At 43.7% G+C, this 22499-nt stretch overlaps 1 protein-coding gene across 3 annotated transcripts in view; it reads right to left on the bottom strand.

The window, feature by feature from the left end:
- TBX4 (T-box transcription factor 4) overlaps positions 1 to 22499 on the bottom strand; it is a 186162-nt gene that overhangs the window by 36622 nt on the left and 127041 nt on the right. The window lies entirely within an intron of this gene.

The following is a 22499-nucleotide window of genomic DNA, read 5'->3' as shown; positions in this document are numbered from 1 at the left end:
GACACAGAGCACTCTGATTGGTGGATTTCAAACCAACCAATCAGAGTGCTGTGACAGGTAAATGTAGAGACTTACCTGTCAGTCTCTTCATTTACCTGTCAGAGCACTCTGATTGGATGGCTTAAACCAACCAATCAGAGTGCTCTGAGCCTAAATGCAGGGCGGGGCAAGGCTTTATAAGCCTTCCCCCGCCATGCAGAGCTCAGTCTGAGCGGAGCCCTCGTCGGGTGAAGATTGATTCTTTTTTTTGCGCTCATTTTTTTAATTTTTTTATTATTTTAATTGCGCCGGTTATTATGGATTTTTATTTGGCATTTTTTAGGGCTGAAAAAAGATTTTAGAAGAAAGAAAACATCAAATGGTAAGTTTATTTTTATTTTTTTTCAGGTACTTAGTTAAATGGTCCCCCCCTCACCCTAAAAATAATGAGGGGTTAATTTTTGGGGGGAGGGGGGTGACTAGGGGTTTGGGGACCCCTAGTCACCTGTGAAAGTTTTTTTTTATTTAGGGCCCCCACCCAAAGCTCAGGGGTGGGGGCCAGGGGGGAGGACATTAGGTCCCCCCCAATTAGTGTTTAGGGCCCCCACCCACCGCTCAGGGGTGGGGGCCGGGGGAAGGACATTAGGTCCTCCCCCTCATTCTAATTTAGGGCCTCCACCCACTGCTCAGGGGTGGGGGCCAGGGGGAGGACATTAGGTCCCCCCCTATTCTGATTTAGGGCCCCCACCCACCGCTCAGGGGTGGGGGCTGGGGGGAGGATAATAGGTCCCCCCCATTACTCTACTTTAGGGTCCCCACCCACCATTCAGGGCAATAAGTCCCCCCTTCAGGTTAGGAGGGGGAGGGGGGACGTGTTTTTTTTTACAGTGAGCAGCCACAGACTCGCGGTATAGCGAGAAGGGCATAATTTACTGATACTAAGTAATCTTTACTTGGTATTAGTAAATTTGGCTGAAAGACCAATTTAGGTCTTTCAGCCTTTTAGTAGATAACTCCCTAATACCGTGGGAATTAGGGAGTTATCTACTTATTCATACCTGTCATTACATTGACAGGCTAAGTAACTTACATTTTATATGAATGTATGTTACTTGATTGTTGTAAGTGTTGCAAATGCTTACAGCTGAATCCTGACTACGTTTGTATACTTTTTATTTACGATTGTATACAGTGTAACATTATTCTTCTTCCACTGGGTAAGTATATTAGTACTTAGGCAAAACTGTGCTTCGGAACTTCGCCAATTTGGCACTTCGGCACTTCGGCACTTCGGAACTTCGGCACTTCGGAAATTCGGTAATTTCCGAACTTCGGGACATCGGTAATTGGGCACTTTGGCAATTCGGACATTTTGCCCGAAATTCGTCCGAATACATATTCGGCCCGAAACGAATTGCTCATGTCTATTGAAAACCCTATTAAAGTCTGCACCTTGAAGATTTTGTGTCCCAGTATTCTTTCTCAGTGTATATTAGGAGTTTTGCCACCACCAAATCCTAGAGCACCAAGTAAAGGAATTGCATTTCTGATGTGTAACATGAGTCCAGTCCCTTGCTCTTGTGAGTAGATAAACATTAATATGTCCCAAAGTAAACTGTCCACAACAATGGGCATGCTGACTCAATGAGCAAAATGGCATCTGCGACATGGCAACTCTTAGGTAGGAAAGGAATGTGGGTTACTAACAGTAGTCCCTTGCTTCTTTAGACCTTACATTTCCATATATGGCTATTCAGGTTATTCGTTAAAAATAAGAATTCAATGTGACTTTCAAATTTAAGGCAAAACAGCCAAACTGAAAAAAAAATAATCTCTAAGTCAACTATCCTTCCAGTTTGGCTACCTTGGTCTACATTTAAAATTGACTTTGAATTATCACTTAGTGAATATCCTTGTATGTCTTTGATACGTCTTTCTAGCACTGTTGAATTGTTTCTGGCTACCTGCTGCTACTGACCTTCCATGGACAGACCAATGTAAATTGCAATGATTTGCCACATGTTTTCGAACTGTTGGCTTGGCTTGTCCCCTGGAGTTGAAATTTTAAAGCCACTAATACAAAGCGTTCATGCACAGAGAGCTGCAAAGAAAACCCACAAGGTAGCACTGGAATGAGAAATCTAATCTTCGCCCAACTTTTGAATAGATCAACCCTATGTTAATATGACTGATGGTTTTAAACTAAAACTTAACACATACTTCTTTACTTTTATGTTAAAAAAATTACCCAGAACATTGTGTAATTAGCAGGAGCTAATTGACTTTTGTTTTAACAAAATTTGTTAAAAGAATATATGGCCTATAATTCTCCCCTTCAGAACTCTTTTCTTTAGTTTCAGATGTTAACACATAAGCAGGAAAAAAAGACTTGGATTCGGTAAGGCTTTAATTTGGAATTTGAAAAGGAAAAATAGGGAAGCCATGAAATTTTTACATTAAAAGGAAATACGAAAATGTGAGCAGTTTGCTGGAAAAATAAAAGGAATATATTGGAATATGAGGAGCAGATGATGGAACAATAGAAGAAAAGGCTGGAATTAGAGAGGATGGTAGTTGAACTAATTTGGGAGAAAGTTGGAAATCTGACAAGAGAGACTGCAATGCCTGAAAGTTGAAAATATAAGAATTAACTGTACTAAGAGACATGTTGAGATGGGGATTGCTCCCATCTCAAAAATGTATTTAAAACATTTAAACCATGGTTTATATCAAACCATTCATAAACATCACCAGGTGGTTAGGAGCTCTAGTGCTTAGGTTGGTTAGAGTGACTTTACAACCAGCCACCTGTAACCCACTGTGTCCACTCAACAACAAAATGTAAACTGTGTGTATATTTAGATGCTCTACAACAAGCATGTCAAACTTGCAGCACGTGGGCCGCATGCAGCCCACAATGAATATATTTGCAGCACACCTGCCCTGGGGCCGCTTTGTGCTGTATTACATTAGGGAAGGGAGTGGGGCAGTGTATTAAAATGGTGGGAGGGGGAACAGTGTGTTTGATTTTGGGGAGGGCAGTGAATTAAATTGGGGAAGGGAGGGGGCAGTGTATTAAATTAGGGGGGAGGATGGGATGGCAGTTTATTAAATTAGAGTGGTGTGAATGTGTATTACAATGGGGAGAAAGGGTAGTGTATTAGACTGGCTCTGCATGGAGGCACTGAGCGCTCCCCATGGAGATACTGATTGACCGTGCAGCTTTTTGCCACACATGCACAATAGTCTCCCAATGTTTTCATATGGGAAATCATTGGATTGGTTGAGATCATCAAGTTTGATGATCTTAGCTAGAGTGAAGAACACACTCATAGGACTCCAAAATCCACAAGATAATTTCATTAGTTTTTTAGAGCTTACATTCACCATTTCAGTCCCATTACCAAACTTATCTTAATATGTTAAGGTAGTTGGACTGAAACATTGGTTATATGCAAATGCACATCTCCTTAAAATAAATTTGTTCTTTTGTTTACTTTGAAGCCCTACGAGCATGAGGACGTCCAGTGTAAGTTAGGCAACATTTTATACTGTACTTTTCTAAATAAACCTACGTTTCTATGAAAACTGAAGTTTTCGTTTTTTTGCATCTCACATAAACTTAAACCTTGTTTATTTAGCCTTTGAGTTTGACATGCTTGCTCTACAACTTAGCATTTTGTTTTGATGTTATAGTCAGTGTACTGACAATACCAATATAGAGAAAGAATTTAAGAGTCATACCTTCTGATGATTTAATGTTAGACAGATAATGCAATAAAGCAGTAAGATATGCAAGCAGGATGCTGGGCTGCATATTGAGATGTATGCTTTACATCAAAGTTGTCAAGCTTTGACTCTACAGATGTTGTACTACAGCTCGCAGAACTCTTTGCTAGCCTGAAAGAATTATGGGTGCTGAAATCAATAAGCAGTCTACCAAAAAGTCAATGACAAATTGAAAATAAAATGAGAATTTTGACATTTAAAGAGGATCAACAGAGAAATAATGAAGGAGAAAAATAAAAAATTGTAATAGTATATTCCTGTGATAATTCTACTATTACATAAATAGTAGTGGATACTTGAAAAATTCATACAGTGGAAGTCATAGTTTTCACAAAATACAATATATTTCATGACCTATAAACTGAGCACAATTGCAAAAAAATTATAAAAGTGTTATCGGTAATACAAAATAAAAAACAAAAAAAAATGTAACGGTCTATCTTCATCTAAACCAGGGGTCCCTCAAACTCCGCCCCCCCCCCAGATGTTGCTGAACTACAACTCCCATGATTCTCTGGCTATCTATGTAAATCAAAGAATCATGGGAGTTGTATTTCAGCAACATCTGGGGGACCGGAGTTTGAGGACCCCTGATCTAAACTGAAATCCCTGTATCTTTACATTCATAGCACAGGAACACACTTGCACCTATTTTCTTCACATACCCCAATTAAAGCATATTTAAAAAAATAAGCCTTTAAACACTTTTTCCCAATTACATATTAATTGCGTGTTCTATTAATTGCTTTATTTTTTTTTGTCTCTTGCATTACGTTTTTGATTATATATTTTTAAAAATAGTTGTTACTGTGTTTTTCACCTTATTGTTGGATTTTTCACTTTATTTTATTCCATGACCTTTTCTTTGTTCTTTCAAAGTTTATTTATCCACCTCTGTCTTAATACTTATACAGTGTGTGATGTGTTTTCATTTAAATCTTTCCTAGGTTACACCTCAACAATACCTCTTCCTTTTTTTGTTACCACCTTCGTATGAAGCAGAATTTCCCATGACTCTTTACTAAAATTTATAAAACGTTTTCCTTCTCTACCTGAAATCCTGATTTACAATGGCGCCATCTTGCTGGCGTTTTAGCCATTTACAAAAAGTGTTTACTGTTGCTCCTTTATATATCTTCTATGTATAAACTGTGACGGACCGCCTGGCACCCCGACCAGGTACCCCCGTAAATCGCTGCTTCATAGTACTTGCGAGCACCATAAGCACTGTACTGGAACACCATAACAACCGTAAACCCCACGAACAACCGAAGCTTGGTTGGGATCTCACCGTCCTCCACCCACCCTGGACCCAAGACCTGGATCCAGCTTCCAGTAGGTAGACCTTTCCTAGTCCAGAGAGCGTAGCAGGAACAGTTCTTATAAGAGCTAGTGATTATACTCAGGGGAGTATTGTGATATAGCAATCCCCAGAGTGAATGTAGTTCTCCAATCCCCCAAACATGAGCCAAGACTTCATGAAGGGGTAAACAAATCTCAATTTAATGGGAATTTCCTGGAAGTCATTTATTTGACCGACCGCAGGCATGGTCCCATAGCCGAAAATAGTTCCATAGAATCGCGGTTAAGTGCCGCTGGAGGACCGACCGGAAACCGCAAAGTTTTCATGTCTAAAATAGTTCCAGGGCGTTCGCGGCTTAGTCCCCCTAAAGTCTATTCACAGTTTTGGTCCATGCGAACAAGATGGCCACCACCTCGTGGTCGGCCATAGGAATTGCGGCCACCCAAACAAACACTTAGACCACTGCGGTGGAAATTACAACAATGTATCAATTAAGCTTAACAAGCTCCAAGGTGGTCTCCGGCTCATGCGGCTGTTCGGTAAATTAACCATATAATTCAAATAGTGTAGTGGTTATAGTGCAAGGTGTGCACTGGCCTATCCCATGGTTAGAAGTCAAATTATTTTAGTACCGCTTGAAAACGTATCAAGGTAATCAAAGCCACAGACCCTGCATGTGTTCTTCTCCTACATGAGAATCTAGTTAGCTCTACAGAACTAAACAGGGTCACACAGGACTGCCCTCATTGGCTGAGACCAACAGCTAAGTACTCTTTGCCAATGGATCCGCTGTGCTTTCTTTTCTAGAGACATCCTGTTTCTCAAGCAGCTGGGAGACTCTGGTAAAAAGTTTTGATGTGTGGAGTGCTCCGTTAAGTGCTGGAAGGGGACGTAATAGAGGAAGAACAGGGTGTAAGACAGGCAAGAAAAGAGGTAGAGGAAAGATGTAAAGAAAGAAATGGGTGTAGGTGAGATTAGGTTATTAATAGGGATTATATAGAGAGATACATGAGTGAACCAAAATGTGTGTTGTCCTCAGACTGGCTGGAAAATAGTGAGTGACACATCTAACTTGTTAAAAGATATATGTAAAAATGATGGCCGGATCAGTAAAACCATGGTTAGCCAAAGCTGAGAGAAGGCTAACAAAGATGTTAGAGAAGTCAAGATGTATTAGGATTGAAGAGTGCTTAGAACTGGGGTTCCCCGATAGGTAGATCCCCAGATGTTTTAAAACTACAGCTTCCATTATACCTTGTCATTCTAAAAGTATTCCAAAGGTATACTTGCAATTAAGCTAGTTGTAGTTCTACAGCTTCTTTGGATCTACCTTTTGGGCTCCACTGGCTTAGAATGTTGACAAATGTGACGAAAGAAATCATGGCCAGATAGGACCAGATATTCTGTTAAGTGCGTAGGTTTGGAACCAGATTACATAGACATGAAAATTGAGAGGGAGTTAATTAATGTAGATGATTGAGTACAACATCATCAAAAAGCTTAGAGAGACAAGATCAATATGTGGTTGTTTGAGAGGGGTGATGACTTGAGACTACTTCCAAAAGAGAGTGAGATAAAAAAAAAAAAGGAAACATCATATTTATAGCTTCATAATTAGAATAATTAGATACCTGTGACAGTATGTGTTGGGAAATGTAGTTATATAACAAATATTCATTCAACCCTAATTCCAAACATTAGATTTGAAATGTGTTTCTGTGATCCATATATTAACAAAACATCATAATTTTCTGATCTCTTGTAAGCACTTGTTTATTGGAACAATACATACAGCCTTGATCAGATATCAATAATCAGGACAAGGTAGTCATAATCCAAGTTTGATACATATCCTATTAAACATTGTATTAATGGGCAAGCTAACACTTGGTAAAATTATTTATTCTAATATTTTGATTTTGAGTTTGCAATGACACACGTGGTTAGAAAGAAGGGGAAGATGATCTTACAAGTTCATTTGCTAAAATCCTCACTAATCAGCAAATGATTAATCATATAACTGTTAAAATAAATCTTAATAATAATGGATTATTTCCTGTTTGTTTGCTTAAAGCAGACATATCACAAGATGGACAATAGAACCTGCAGTACAGAGTAATGTTATATAAAACAAACAAATAAGCTGTAGACAAACATGGCAGACATACAAAGTGGAAAAATGGTGCTTCTTTGAAATGTTCTAACCTCAGCTAGCATATTTTTGACTGGTGCAAGATTAATACATGAAAATATAAACAAGTTAAATTTTTGTAAAAAAAAAAAAATATTTCTTGTTTATATTACAAAAATCTTGAAATGTTCTTGAACATCGCTGGATTTAGCGCTATTCACTAAATATCTAGATGGCTCTAATGATAGTAATCATATTTACATTTCTATTGTCACTGTAGCTGTTATATACAACAAAACGCAATCTAGTACAGATGGCCTCTGAATTATCCCACCTTTTTCAATGCAATATTGCAGAACTGGCTTTAAAGTACAAATGTCATCAAATTTTTACTTCTTGTTTTTTAAAAATGTATTACATTTAGTGAAGCTTAATGATATATATATTTTTTAAATGATGTATGTTGATATTTTTGTTTTAAGAAAATATATCCAATATATACATATAAACCCTGTTCCAAATTATTATGCAAATTATTTTTAAGTGTCACAAAGATTAAATATTTTGTTTTTCAGTTTAACTCATGGATGGCATTGTGTCTCAGGGCTCTTTTGATCACTGAAAACAATCTCGAACACCTGTGATAATTAGATTTCCAGGTGAGCTCAATTTAAGGAAAAACTACTAAAGGAGGGTGTTCCACATTATTAAGCAGAGCACCATTTTCATGCAATATGGGGAAGAAAAAGGATCTCTCTGCTGCCGAAAAGAGTGAAATAGTTCAATGCCTTGGACGAGGTATGAAAACATTAGATATTTCATGAAAACTTAAGCGTGATCATCGCACTATTAAGAGATTTGTGGCTGATTCAGAGGGCAGACGGGTTTGTGCAGATAAAGGCACATTGAGGAAGATTTCTGCCAGATCCATGCATCGGATCAAGAGAGCAGCTGCGAAAATACCATTACATAGCAGCAAACAGATATTTCAAGCTGATGGTGCCTCTGGAGTCCCACGGACATTAAGGTGTAGAGTCCTCCAGAGTCTTGCAACTGTGCATAAACCTTCTATTCGGCCACCACTAACCAATGCTCACAAGCAGAAACGGCTGCATTGGGCAGAAAAATACATGAAGACTAATTTTCAAACAGTCCTGTTCACTGATGAGTGCCATGCAACCCTGGATGGTCCAGATGGATGGAGTATAATATAATTTGCATAATAATTTGGAACAGGGTGTATATATATTTATATATATAATTTTAAAAAATAAGTGAACATTTTGGAAACACTTGTTCTCTAAGGCTGCACACAAACTCCCTGAGGTCAATGCAGCAATTGGAAAGCTATTAGTAAATAAATAAAAAAAAAAGACAGTTCTGATACATAATGAATGGAGTGCCACTGTAATGACAGCAATTTATTTTGTAATGAATGAATAAAATGAGAATGACTAAGTTTATACTGTAAATGCTTTTGGCTTGTTTTGTCCTAGGGGGGGAAATGAAATTTGGTTTAAATGAACTGATACTTCAGTTTAAATACAAAAGTTGATCTTTCTGTATCCTAATCTAAATTTAAGTTGTGCAGTGTTTTTAAAGGGAAAGTATACTATTTCCTTTAGATAAAGCCATATAAACAGCATTTAGCATTGATTACCTGTAATTCTTTTCAGTAGAACAAATGTTTGTTTGTTTTTCATTTTTTTTTTTTTTTTTTTTGAGATGCCCACAGAGGTGATTTTTATTTATTTTTTTCATTCCAACGGTTTTTATTAGACAGGCATGGACATTTTACAAACATGTTTTTTGTTGCGGACATGAGAATGTCAAACGGGTAGGCATCAAATAAACACACATTGTTTGAAAGTAGTAGACAAGCAGAGTCAAGTTATGTCCGATAATAAGATGGCAGTTAACGCATTTTAGACACATTGAGTAGGTTGACAGTAACGCTGTCGAAGTAAAGGTCTCATAACTGTAATTATTAATACTGTAGCTTAATGTGAGCACAGTTTTATAAGTTTTACAATAGATTAACCTTCCAGATTGGACCAATAGCCAAACTAAACTAGTGTGACATTTATACGTAAAACAGTTGTACGTTAAACGAAGGAGAGCGGGTATTAACGTGTGACATGTTCACTATTGTAGTATATAAGAACTTGGTAAGTGTTAGAGGACATGTAACAGGTTTGCAAAAACGGTGCATCGGTGCCTACGTAGAGGCATAAAGCATCAATCAATCAAACAAGAGGAGACTTATGATGTATTTCGTAGTGGTTGCGGCCTCCCTAATGGAGATCATTGCTTAACATTTGTCAAAGAACAGTTTACCCACGCAGGGGTAGTGTGGTAGGGTTGATAGATGGTTTGAGATGCGTTTTTGGTACATCTGTAGTTTTGCAATCTGAGCCTACGCAGGGGCTTATAACGAATTATCCCTGTGAGTTTTGAGGTCGATATTTCGTATCATTTGGTATTGTATCTTTCTCAAGTATTTTGGGTGTGTGTGGGCTCATGGGGTGTCGTCGCTATGGTAAGATTGTTTTATGGTATATTGCATAGTGATCGGTGTTGCGTGCGTTCCAGAGGGAGTCGAAGAACCGATGATAGAGTGCTATATTATGTACCTAGGTCGTGTTTCGTAAAGGTGTAAAGCGGTATGTCTCTAGTGGTTGCCTTGTGGGGGTGTCTGTGGTCAGAACCCGTGTTGTGGGGTCCTTGTGTTGTTTCTCTCTATTCGGGGCCGTCTCCGGATTGGGGTCCGTCGGGTTAACTGCGTGTCGTACTAGTTAGGTCGGGGTGGTTCCTTGGGTGTCCTCCCTCCATCTCTCTACTTGGGTGTGGTGCTGTCGTTTGGGTGTCCTCCCTCCATCTCTCTACTTGGGTGTGGTGCTGTCGTTTGTGTCTAATGGGGGGTAGGACAGTAGGGGGAGGTCTGGTGTGTCATGTGGTACCGCTTGGGTCAGTGGTGGCGTGTCTGTGTTTGTTCTGTCTTTGTGTTTCGTGGGAGGGTATGTCATGTTCCTGAGGGGGTAGGGCTTAGGGGTGGGTTCTCCTCGGGGCGCCCGAGCCCCCGCGTCCCGCCAGCGCCCAGGCCCCCCCTCTGCGCAGCCGGTGCTGTGTGGTCTCGTTGCAGGTCTTCGGGTATCGTCGCCTCGGTCCTCATGTGTCTCCGGGTGTGTGTGTCCCGGGGTCCGTGGGCCCTCACCCTTCGTTGTTCATCCATCATGGGCGTGGTCCCGGGTTTTGTCTAGTGGTGAGCCATTGTAGCCAGTGGAACCACGTCGTCAGGTATGTCTGGGGTCTTCCTTTCGCCGTCAAGATCATTTCCTCTATGGTCCTTATGGCTTCTACCCTTGTTATCCAGTCCGTCAGGGTTGGTGTCGTGGTTTTCTTCCAGAATGTTGGGATCAGGCTGCGTGCTGCGTTTACCAGATATGGGGTGATCGTTTTTTTGTAAGCAGGGGGCTGTAGAGGTGTCAGATGTAGTAGGTAGTGTTCTGGTGTGAGATCTACGGCGTTGTCTGTGAGCGTCAGAACTACCTGATGGATATCATGCCAGAAAGGTTTGATCCGCGGGCATGTCCACCAGATGTGGTAGAGTGTGCCCAGTTCAGTTCCGCATCGCCAACATTCCGGTGCGCTCGTGTCATACATAGAGGCGAGTTTCTCCGGTGTTTTATACCAGTGCGATATCATTTTATATCCCGATTCTTGGAATCTAGTGCTTATGGAGGTTTTGTGTGTCATCGTGAATGCTGTGGTCCATTGGTCTTGGGTCAGCGGATGCCCAAGATCTCTTTCCCAGTATCTGGTAAAGTAGGGAGGTCGGGTGCCTCCCTGCGGTGTGGTCAGTAGCCGGTACAGGAGTGATATTGCATGCGGCGTGGGTGTGTCTTGCGTGCAGATGGTCTCAAACGTGGTCAGGGGTCTAGCTGCCGAGGGTAGGTTGGGGGTTCGCTTCAGTGCGCTCACCAGTTGGAGGTATCGGAATTTGGTCATATGATCAGGCGGGTTGGGTGTGGGCCTTTCCGTTAACGGAGGGATAGTCCCGTTCACTAGGACGTGGTGTAGCCTGCACGGGGAGGGCAGGCCTAAGTTAGTCAAGGTCCGGGGGTTGTTGAGCATGTGGAATTGTGTTGTGCCCGAGAGGTGGTATAGGGGGGAGATAGCTGGTGCGAGGTCCGGGTTCCCTGCTATCCTTCTCCACACCTTCAGTGTGGCCTCTATTGTGGGGTGTCTGATGTTGTACCTGCTCGTCTGGCCTGGGGGTTGCCATGGGAGCGAGCTCAGCGGGTCCGTTGAGAAGCTAGCTTCCATGGCTATCCAGAGTTTGTCTCTTGTCCCCTGGGTCCATTCAACTATACGCTGTAGGTGGGTCGTCTGGTGGTACTTGGCCAGGTCCGGGAGTCCCAGTCCGCCCTGCGGTTTGGCTTTTGTAAGAATGTCGTATTTTATCCTGGCCGGTCGATTCCTCCATACGTATTTCGTGAAGGCTGTGCGAACCTGGGTCAGGAAGGATTGCGGGATATGTATCGGGAGCGTTTGGAGCACATATAGGAAGCGTGGAAGGACGTTCATTTTAAGAACGTTTACTCTGCCCAGCCAGGTGATGTGTGGTACGTCCCAGTCTGCTAGGTCTTTGAGTACGCGTTCCAGGAGGGGAGGGTAGTTGTGTCTGAACAGGTGGGTTGGGTCCGCCGTGAGCCATACGCCTAAGTATTTGAGTTCGTCCTTACGCCACTGGAGCTGGAATCGTGTTTTGAGGGTCGTGATCAGGGTGCGGTCGCATCCCAGGTGTAGGATCTCCGACTTGGAGTAGTTGATGCGGAGGTTGGATAATGAGCCGTACGTTTCGAATTCTAGCATGATAGCTGGGAGTGCCATGTGCGGTTCTCGGATCGTGAACAGCAGATCATCGGCGTAGGCTGAAATTTTGCTTTCCCCCCATTTGCCTTTTATGCCCCCGATATCTGGGTTGGTGCGGATCGCGTTGAGGAAGGGTTCTAGGCTTAACACGAACAGGAGGGGCGAGAGGGGGCAGCCCTGCCGGGTGCCATTGTGTATTTGAAATGGTGTAGATAATGTGCTGTTCACGTAGACTTGTGCAGTCGGTCCATTGTATAGGGCTTCAATCCATCTCCTCATGTTCGGTCCCAATCCTAGGTGTCGTAGTGTTGCGAAGAGGAAGGTCCAATCTACCCTGTCAAACGCCTTCTCCGCGTCCGTGGAGATCAGTAGTGCGGGCGTCTGTTCGCTCTTGGCCGCCTGTATCAGGTTAATTACTTTGGTGGTATTATCTCTGGCTTCTCTGTTGCTGATAAACCCTACCTGATCTGGGTGGATTAGTTGTGGTAGGGTCGGTTGGAGTCGGAGTGCCAGAACCTTTGCGAATAATTTCAGGTCGGCGTTCAACAGGGAGATTGGCCTATAGCTCGGGCAAGTCATGGGGTCCTTGCCTTCTTTGGGCAGTACCACGATGTGCGCTCTCAGGGTGTGGTGGTCGAGGGACCCCCCTTGTCTGAGTGCATTGAGCATGTTGAGTAGGTGCGGGATCAAGGAGTCGTGGTATGTTCTGTAGTATTTGATCGTGAAGCCGTCTGGGCCTGGGCTTTTCCCATTCTTGGCCATTTTTAGGGCCCGTGATATTTCTTCCGCTGTGATCGGCTCCTCCATGGCTTCGGCCGTGTCTGTGTCCAGTGTGCTGGTAAGGTATTTGGTAAGGTACTCATTTCGTATGTGGGTTTTGGAGGCGTCAGACCCCTCCCCGGTGCCTTCCTGATTGCGGAGATTGTAAAGCGCTTCGTAGTAGGTGCGGAATCCTTCCGCTATTGTTTTCGGTGTGTTATGTGTAGTGCCATTATGTGTGATCTCAGATATGAAGCTTTTTTGTCTGCTTTTCCTCAGTGCTCTCGCTAGCAGTTTCCCGCTTTTGTTACCATATTCGTAAAAAGTCTTCTGCGTTTGCCTGAATTGAAATGCGATCTTCTGGGACAGGTGGGAGTTGAGCTTTGCCCTGGCGTTGACTAGTTGTGTGTATATGTCGTCTGCCATGGTGGACTTATGTTGTTTCTCCAGTTCTGCTACCGCTCGTGCAAGTTCGGCAGTTTCTTGGGTGCGTAGTCGCTTGCGCTGCGCGCCATGTCTGATCAGGACGCCCCTGATCACGCATTTGTGTGCTTCCCATATCTTTTCCGGGGGGGAATCCTGCTCGCTGTTTGTTTGGAAGAATTGTTCTAGGTGTGTTTTCACGTCTTGGCGAATTAGGGGGTCATCTAGCAGCGATTCGTTAAGTCTCCAGTTCCAGTGTTTCTGGAATGGGGTTGGTGAGGTGAGTGTGATGATGACCGGGGCATGGTCCGACCAGGTCATGGGGGTTATCGTTGCTGTAAGGAGGTCGTCCAGATGGCGGTGTTGGAGGAACAGGTAGTCAATTCGCGAATAGGAATTGTGGGGGGGGGAGAAGAAGGTGTAGTCCTTCTCTAGGTGGTGTAGGATCCGCCAGCAATCTGACAGCTGGTGTTCGTGGAGGTTGGCTTTCATGCCTCTGAGGACATGGCCCGGGAGGGTTGTGTGGCCTGTGGAGGTGTCCAGTTTAGGTTCTAGCGGCGCATTGAAGTCTCCTCCAAGGATTAGTTTGCCCTCACTGAAGGAGTCTAGTAGTGCGAGGGTTTTCGCCAGGAAGGGTTTTTGTCCCTTGTTTGGGAGGTATAGGTTGGCGAACGTGAATCGCGTGGTGTGTATAGTACCCTTCAGGAAGAGGAATCTGCCTCCTGGGTCCGCAAGCTCCTCTTCTTTGCGGAACGGTGTGTCTGCCGCAAAGAGTATTGTGACCCCCTTGGTCTTGGAGTCCGGGTTGGTGGCATGGAAGCTCAGCGGGTAGTGTTTATTTGTGAATTTGGGATGTTTGGTCGTCTGAAAGTGCGTTTCCTGGAAGAACGCGGTGGAGATGTGCAGGGATTTCAGTTCTCTCAGGGCTCTTGCTCGTTTCTGTGGGGAGTTGAGCCCCTTGGCGTTGATCGTGTAGATTCTGAGGCCCGGTTGTAGTGTCCTTTGATGCCTGCAGGAAGGGTGTATCTGAGGGGGGGTCATGTCTGCGCAAACGGGCGCGCGGGCCGGCCCAACGCCCCGCGGTCTTGGAAGGGGGGGAGGGTGGGAGTGTGTGTGCTGAGTGGGGTCTCCCACGCACGCCCGGCGGGTCCCCTCTAGTGGTCTTCGCCGGGGGCACGCGGGGGAGCGTAGTGTTGGTGCGGGGGTGCGGCGTGCGTGTGCTGTGTAGCGTAAGGGTGTTAATGTCAGCTGTCTGGTGTGGTTTGTTTCTCCCTTGGTCGGGAGAGGGGTTAGGGATGGTGGTTGGGGTGTCCAGTACACGTGGGTTGGTCGGAGTTTCGTGTGGGTTACCTAGGTGTTTCCTTTTATCTGTGTCGCTCTGGCTATGGATGCTGTGGCTGAGTTGGTTGAGGTCGTGTGGGGGGGGTGCGCGATGTGCGCGTGGGAGGTGTAGGGTGGATTTGGGGTGGTCTGGAAGTGTCTCCTGTTGCCTGTATTCCCCCTTTGTGTCAGTAGAGGGGTCGGTAGAGACGGTAAAAAGGGGTGGTCTGCCTCTAGGGCGGGTCTCACGTAGGGATTGCGAGTCCGGTGAGCTCGTCCTGTGGGAGGGCAGTAACCCGTGGGGGTGTGGGTGGTGAGTCTCTGCTCTCTGGCAAAGTCCGTGGGTGGTTGATTCGAACAAGTGTTGGAGGTGTCCGAGCCCTGCCGTCAGGGTGAGTGCAAGTAATACAGAGGCCTTAAATAGCCAGTAAGAGTACAATTTATGTAACAACGGTCGCATGCAGCCTTAACAATGGATAGTGAAACCCCTTTATCCAGGCAGTGTCGGTATAGACATTTAGCGATAAAGGTCCATGTTGACCTTAACATTTGGCAGTTGGTAGCCATTTATCCAGGCGTCGTGGGTTGGACGTTTAGTTGTGCAAATCCTTTTCAGCCTGAGTCTGTAGTAGTCGGTTGCCATGGGTCTAGGCTTTGTCAGTCTAATTGATGAGCGGTAGATGTCCGCGGAAACTTAGCATTTAGCAATTAGTGAACAGTTTTCTAGGCCTCAGCACTGAGGGCGTTTGGTCTAGCAGGCCTGTGTCTGCTGTATCGTTTGGCAATCAGCTATCGTTTGTCTAGGCTTCGTCGGTAGAAGCCGTTAGCACTAGTGATCCATGGCAGCCGTTACATATAGTGGCTAATAACCTTTTAGCTAGACATATTATAGTAAACTTTCGGTTCTGCAAACCGTGGCATCTTGAGCTATATACAATCAGTTACCTATTATCTAGGCATTGTCAGTTTAAACAGTTGGAGGTAATGATCCGTATTAACTTTAACATTTCTTAACCATTAACCCTGTATCTAGGTCTCGACCTTACAAGCTGTTCGTGGCTGAGACCCGTGGCGGTGGGCACCAGTCTTGGCCCCGTTGTCGTACATCCTCTTCCCGTAGCGAGGTCTCGTTGGGCTGGGATCAGTAGTGGGTCGGGGTTGTGGGGAAGGGTCGGGGGGAGGGGTTGTGGGGGCAGGTGGGTTGGACGTTTAGTTGTGCAAACCCTTTTCAGCCTGAGTCTGTAGTAGTCGGTTGCCATGAGTCTAGGCTTTGTCAGTCTAATTGGTGAGCGGTAGATGTCCGCGGAAACTTAGCAATTAGCAATTAGTGACCAGTTATCTAGGCCTCAGCACTGAGGGCGATTGGTCGAGCAGGCCTGTGTCTGCTGTCTGCTGTATCGTTTGGCGATCGGCTATCGTTTGTCTAGGCTTCGTCGGTAAAGGCCGTTAGCACTAGTGATCCATGGCAACCGTTACATATAATGGCTACTAACCCCTTAGCTAGGCATATTATGGTAAACTTTCGGTTCTGCAAACCGTGACATCTTGAACTATGTACAATCAGTTACCTATTATCTAGGCATTGTCAGTTTAAGCAGTTGGAGGTAATGGTCCGTATTAACTTTAACCTTTCTTAACCATTAACCCTGTATCTAGGTCTCGACCTTACAAGCTGTTCGTGGCAGAGACCCGTGGCGGTGGGCACCGGTCGTGGCCCCGTTGTCGTACGTCCCCTTCCCGTAGCGAGGTCTCGTTGGGCTGGGATCAGTAGTGGGTCGGGGTTGTGGGGAAGGGTCGGGGGGAGAGGTTATGGAGGCAAGTGGGTTCGGGCTCCTGGTGTCCCCCTCTGAGGACTGCCGGCAGCTCGGGGGGTGAGCCCATGGGTACGGGGTCAGGGTTAGGTCAGGGGGATCCGTCCGTTGGCTTTGAGTGCTGGTATGTCCAGTCCGTTGGGTGTCGTGGGGACCCCTGCGGGGGGGAGTTTGTCTGTCGGTAGTCTAGGTGTCAGAGGGTCGGAGTCGTCCTAGAGTCGTGGGGATGTTGTCATGGTCTTTGTGAACTCCGTCTGGCGGTGTGGTGTGAGTGCCTGTCAGTGGTCCCGGTGTGCGGGTCTCCGTGATTGGTGGGGTTGCAGTCAGCCTTCCCTGTCCGGCATTAAGTTCCTCAGCCCCCCACCCCCCCCACCCCCCCAGTGCAGGGAGAATAGTCTACAGAGCATTGCAGTGATACGATACCACGTCCATGTGGGTCTGCGTTGCTTTGCGGCAGTTCTACAAGTCCCATGAAGAGCCCCTTCAGCTCCGGCTTCTGGCTGGTAGGGGGAAGGAGAGAAAAAAAAAAAAAAAAAAAAACCAAAAAAAAAAAAAAAAAAAAAACCCCAGAGCGGGGTAAGGACCCCATAGTCCCAATTGCTAGACATCCAGAGTCTCTGCTTAGTGTAAGGAGGCCGTATAAGCACAGGTGGCCTTCTCGCTGTCGGGGCTGCCATGTGAACCGAGGAAGGGGAAGGTTAGGAGATGGTCCGTGGTAGGTTCGGCGTAGCCTTGTCCTGTTCCATGTAGGTCGTGGCTGTCCTTGTATGTCCATGTCCAAGGGGTAAGGTGCGTTGTATGGTTCGCGGGGCAGTTCTTGTGTTTCTCAACTGGTGCACCCGCCACTGGGGCTCCGTGTATTACTCTTCATGGGCGCCCTGGTGGGGTGGTATTGTATCCCCGACCGGCCCTTCCGCTTCCAACGTGCGGGCCACCGGTCTGCCCAGGTAGCTTTCATTGAGGGGGCAGTCAGTCCAGTCCCTTACCGTGGTGGCCGGCAGTCCCAAGGTGTCCAGGAAAATGGGAACGTCCGCTGGGAGCCGGATTGTGGCTTCCGTGTTGTCCTTGCGTGCCGTGAGCGCAAACGGGAAGTGCCATCGGTATCTTATCTGGTGGTCCTGGAGCAGCGTGGTGATCGGGCGCAGGGCTCTGCGGGTTTGTAGGGTGAGGTGGGAGAGGTCGTTGTACAGCTCCACCGTTTGGCCCTTGTACCGCCAAGACCTTTCCGCCCTTGCTTCCTTCATGATATCTTCCTTTAGCTGAGTGTCTTTTATGTAGCAAATTACATCTCGCGGTGGGGCAGATGGAGGTGGCTTTGGGCGGAGGGCACGGTGCGCCCTATCAATGTATAGACGTGCTTCTGGGGGTCTGTGCAGTATGAGGTTAAACAGTGGGATCAATGTCTCCCTTAGGTGTTCTGGGCCTATGGGTTCGCGGAGCCCTCTGATTCTAATATTGTTCCTACGGCTCCTATTATCTAGGTCTTCTACATGGAGCCGCAGGTCAGTGAGCTGCCTGTCATAAGTGGGGTTGGGGTGGTGTACCTGCACTGTGGGGCCAGCATTTTCCAGCGCTGTCACTCTTCCCTCCAAATCTTGCAGAGAGGTGCGCAGGGAAGCAATTTCTGTTCTCAAGGAAGCTTTAACCTCCTGCACTGCGGATTGGAGGTCCTCTTTTTTTGGCAGGGAGGAGAATAGGGCATACCAGTCTGGCGTGGGAGTCCCCTGATCTCGGGAGCCGGCGGCAGTGAGCAGGCTGTCTTCAGAGACAGTGGAGCCCGGTGAGGAGGGCGCCATGTTGGATGCCTCGTGGTGTGAGGCGAGGATCCCCGGCGTGTGCAGGTAATTGCGGATGGAGGAGGACGGACCCTCACCTTGCGTCCTCGGTGTGGTGGGGGTCATGGTGCCTCGTTTTGTGCGGCCCATTAGGTCTCTGTTTGTGCTGATGTGAGCGTCTGGTATCGGCAGGGCTCAGAGCGCGGGGATTATGCCGCCATTCTTGTTCGGCGCCAAGCCACGCCCCCCTGTTTTTCATTTTTAATCTTACGATCAAAGATTGACTTTTTATGAAATGAAAAAAACATTTCTGTACATCATCTTATTAATTTATGGTCCTTCTTTACGCTGTCCGTTACCCCATTCTCATACCGTTCACCATTATTGAAAAGAGAGGACTGTAATTATTTTCCATTGACTACAAATATTTTTTTTTTTCTTAATGATTATGGTTTAACCTTTCCCTTCTGGAGAAAGCTGTAGTTCCTCAATGTGCAATGCTGAAGCGTGATACTGATTGCTCGACCCATGCCTATCTGCAAGAGCAAGCTCCCGTGTTTAAATCCCTGGGATCTATGTAATCCCAGGAAGGGGGAGGTGGTAGGGAGGTAGAGGATTTTTGGAATTCATTTTCTCTGCCCACATGTTTTCTGTCAAAGTATTAAATGTATGACATATAGATATATTTGCTTGTCAGGAAATATGGTATTTAAGTTCTTCTCTATGGAAACAAATGATTAAATGTTTTCTTTCAATCGGACGTTTTCATTTTATGTTGTTTGCAGTTATAGTTTAACTTTTTTGGGGGAAAAAAATGGCTATGGAGCCTTTTGCACTTCTTTTTACTGTTATCTAGTGGTAAGCAAAAACATATCCAAAATCAGATATAACATTTTCTAAGAAGAATGCCTTTCCTGACAAAGTATTTCAGTAACAAGCATATGACATCTGTATTCAGTTATAAGAAAAATAATTATTACATGGTTTTAATATGGCAACAATGCATCAGTACTTCTGTCACTGTCTATTGCAGAGTAGAATATTGTGACGGAATTTAAAATAAAGAATACATTGTAGTACTTATAACCATTTCATCTCATTAAATTATGGTGTCTGGAGTCGCCTGGGGCTCTCCTTCATTTAATGTTAAACCATTTTCGAGCAGTTTCACACTGACTGAGGATCCCTGGCCATCCATAGCTCAGACCTCAGTGGAGGTGTGTCTAGGGCAGATATTACAGAGTAAGAAGGATTAAAAATGTATTGGGTACCACAGAACCCAAGCTAAACTATGAGGCATCTTTCCCATCTTTCAACTAAGAAAGTCAATGAGGAAATTGAAAAAACCTTTCCAAATTTTACATTAAAAGATTGCTAATGTAAAAAATAAGAAGAAGGAAGATGTCATCTACAACTATGGATCTACAAAGGATGTCATCTACAACTATGACCCATCAACACTACATATGATTACAACCCAAAAACAAGGGAAAGAAAGGGAATGATAATTTTCCTGCCTTCGAATGTTCACCCAGGCTGGAAATATCTCCGGACTCATTTAAATTTTTAATGTGGTAGTTAAACCATGTATGATGCAAAACAAAGGAAATATACATTAGTTTCCCTTTCAAATTTTAAAATGATGCCAAGCTCAAAAAAATCATTTTAATGAAAGGCATTTATCTACAGAATGGGTTGTTTCCTAAAATATATTCTATTAAATTACGTGTACTTCATATATAGACATTTCAAAAATTGTCTCCATTATGTACGATGTTATTGAAAGATAAGTAAGTGTATAAAATGACATTGGCAGAAAGAATGCAAACATTTTGGGCATTCTTCATTATTTCAGTTAGGTCATTCAAAAGCTTGTACAAATAAACTGAAAGGAAGTTATAGATCACAAGCAGATATACATCATGCATTCCATACGTGACAAACATTTTAATAATATATGTTTTCATGTTCTGTATTGCAGAATTGTTTTTCTGATAACATGCTAATGTAAATTAATTTGATTTTAAATAATTGTGCCATGACAGAGGGAACATGTCCCCTTAGCACAAGGAACACAGCAAGATGATCATTGGCCTGACTTTGGACCCCATCAGTGTAGGTGATAACCGTCTAGGTATAGTTAGCAAGAGGCCCATGCCAGGATCTTTTTACTTAAGTTGACCCTAGTCATATGCAAATAAGACAAAACAAGATGTTAGAGTTAAACATAAAATGGGTAACTTGCCCTTTGGTTAAGTCCCCACTCAGGTCTCAAACAAGTTTTCAGTCTTCTTTGGACCTCATCAAAGAGGTGAGGCTGGCACTCCTTTAGGCACAGTAAGCTAGAGGTTAGAATTTTGATTACCATTTTGGTATATAATGAAGATTGACAACTCTATTCAACTATTTATCTAACCCGGATGTACATCACACATTTTATAATTATATTTTTTGCATTACATAGTATTTATTGACTGCAGTTATCAAAACTGGTAATATCAAATGTGGTTCCTGTTGTACATGGTTAACATTTTAAATATAGTTACAGTTGTATTCAGAAGTATGGTCATTTCTGACCAAACAACACTGTGAAGACGTTGACACAACCTTTTCCTATGAGCAAACATAACAAAATATTTTTGTACATTTTATTGCACATTTATTATTTATAAGTCAAATTTATTTGTAGGAAAACAACTGCAAATGTGGTAGGTGCAAACATTCGGACACCCTTTCAGTTAATCTAACAGCTAATGAATTATTTGTAACTTCTCAGAAATGTAATAATCTAAATTGACTCGTTAGGTCTTGATCATAGTCTAGATGTGAACGATCCAGAGCTTAATAAATTCCCAGAATTTTGGAATTTCTGTGGAAGTTGTGCTTACACTCAAATGAGTCAACTTTATAGCTCCTCTAAAAAGGTTGTGTGAGATAAATGTTTTTTGTTTTTTTTTTGTTTTTTTATAAACCAAGTGAATGGTATAAGGAGAAATAAACACTTTCTGCTTTCAGTTTCCACTGTCCAAAATGTCATTAAATAAATCATTAAAAATTACTTTTTAGAAATGTAATTTAAAACGGAAATCAACTACTTTACTGCCAGAATCAAGTATACATGTTTTACATTTTCATGCATTTTGCACAATTAAATTTAGTCTGTTAAGCTTTCCTTGCCATCATTTATATGCTAGGAGTGGAGCAGGGGTGCCCAAAAGGTAGATCCCCAGATGTTTTAAAACTACAGTTTCCATGATGCTTTGTTATACTAAAGCCATGTAAACAATCATGGGAGTTGTAGTTCCAGAACATCTGGGGATCTACTTTTTGGGCACCCCTGCTCCGTTCCTAGCATATAAATGATAGGTGACATATTTTCCAATATATACATCAAATTGTGTTTGTTTCCTTTCTCTTTTAAGAGATGAGTAATATTATAAGAGAAACTGAAAGTTTGATGACTGTAAACAGACAGTTTAGGGAAACAACACATTATCCCACTGCTATGAGACAGCCATGTTGTTCTGATATCTTTAACACCATCTTGGTTCTGAATAAAAAATAGTGCAAAAACAGAGTTTGCAAGGAAGTAAAAGAGAAGAACAGTCAGTAATAGGCTATTGGTCTTTATAATAGAAAGGAAACAAATAAGATGCTGAAAGGGGAAGAAGGAAGAAAACAAAACAGTACAGGAAATGTAGTAGGGCATATAAGGGGAGGGGGAAGTCACTTAGCATGTGAACCCAGAACAGAGTTCTAGTCAAAAGCATTAACCCCAGCACCATATCATAAAGTAGGACCCTCTTTTCTTCACAAACACCCATAATAATTACTTATCCAATGATATCACAGAGAGATTTATTTCTGGTATCTTTACACAGGCTGCTGTTTGAGTCAAGATGTCTGGTTACCCTTTGGTGGAGTTAATAAAGGCACATTTGCAACATTAGAAAGACTTGATATTCATTTCATTGTTTTCTAAATGCATAAGTGATCATAATAGTTTTCTGCCAGATGCAAATCATTTCCACATGCCTTCAGGGGTCATGTGAATTGAACATTCACAGGTTATAAGACTGAACTACATGATGAAATTCATGGAAATTCATACTCCTCCTTTCGTAGCCTTAAATCAGTAGGTAAACAACACAAATTTTCTCTGGAGGGAAGCTCACAAATGGAATATATCTTTAAACTGTGTTGCCCTTTAGAGACTGCAAACAAAGTCGAGGCCTTACCAAACCCTACCTAAGGGTGTCCCTCAGTCCAATTATTCTATTTTTCTTTTCTGTGAAATCTCCCACTAATCCCAAGTCATGAATATAATCTTGGTT

Source organism: Pelobates fuscus, chromosome 1 (assembly GCF_036172605.1).
Source record: "Pelobates fuscus isolate aPelFus1 chromosome 1, aPelFus1.pri, whole genome shotgun sequence".
Taxonomy (NCBI): domain Eukaryota; kingdom Metazoa; phylum Chordata; class Amphibia; order Anura; family Pelobatidae; genus Pelobates; species Pelobates fuscus.
Note: the sequence above shows the minus strand (reverse complement) of the source record. Positions and strands in the feature narration are given on the sequence as shown.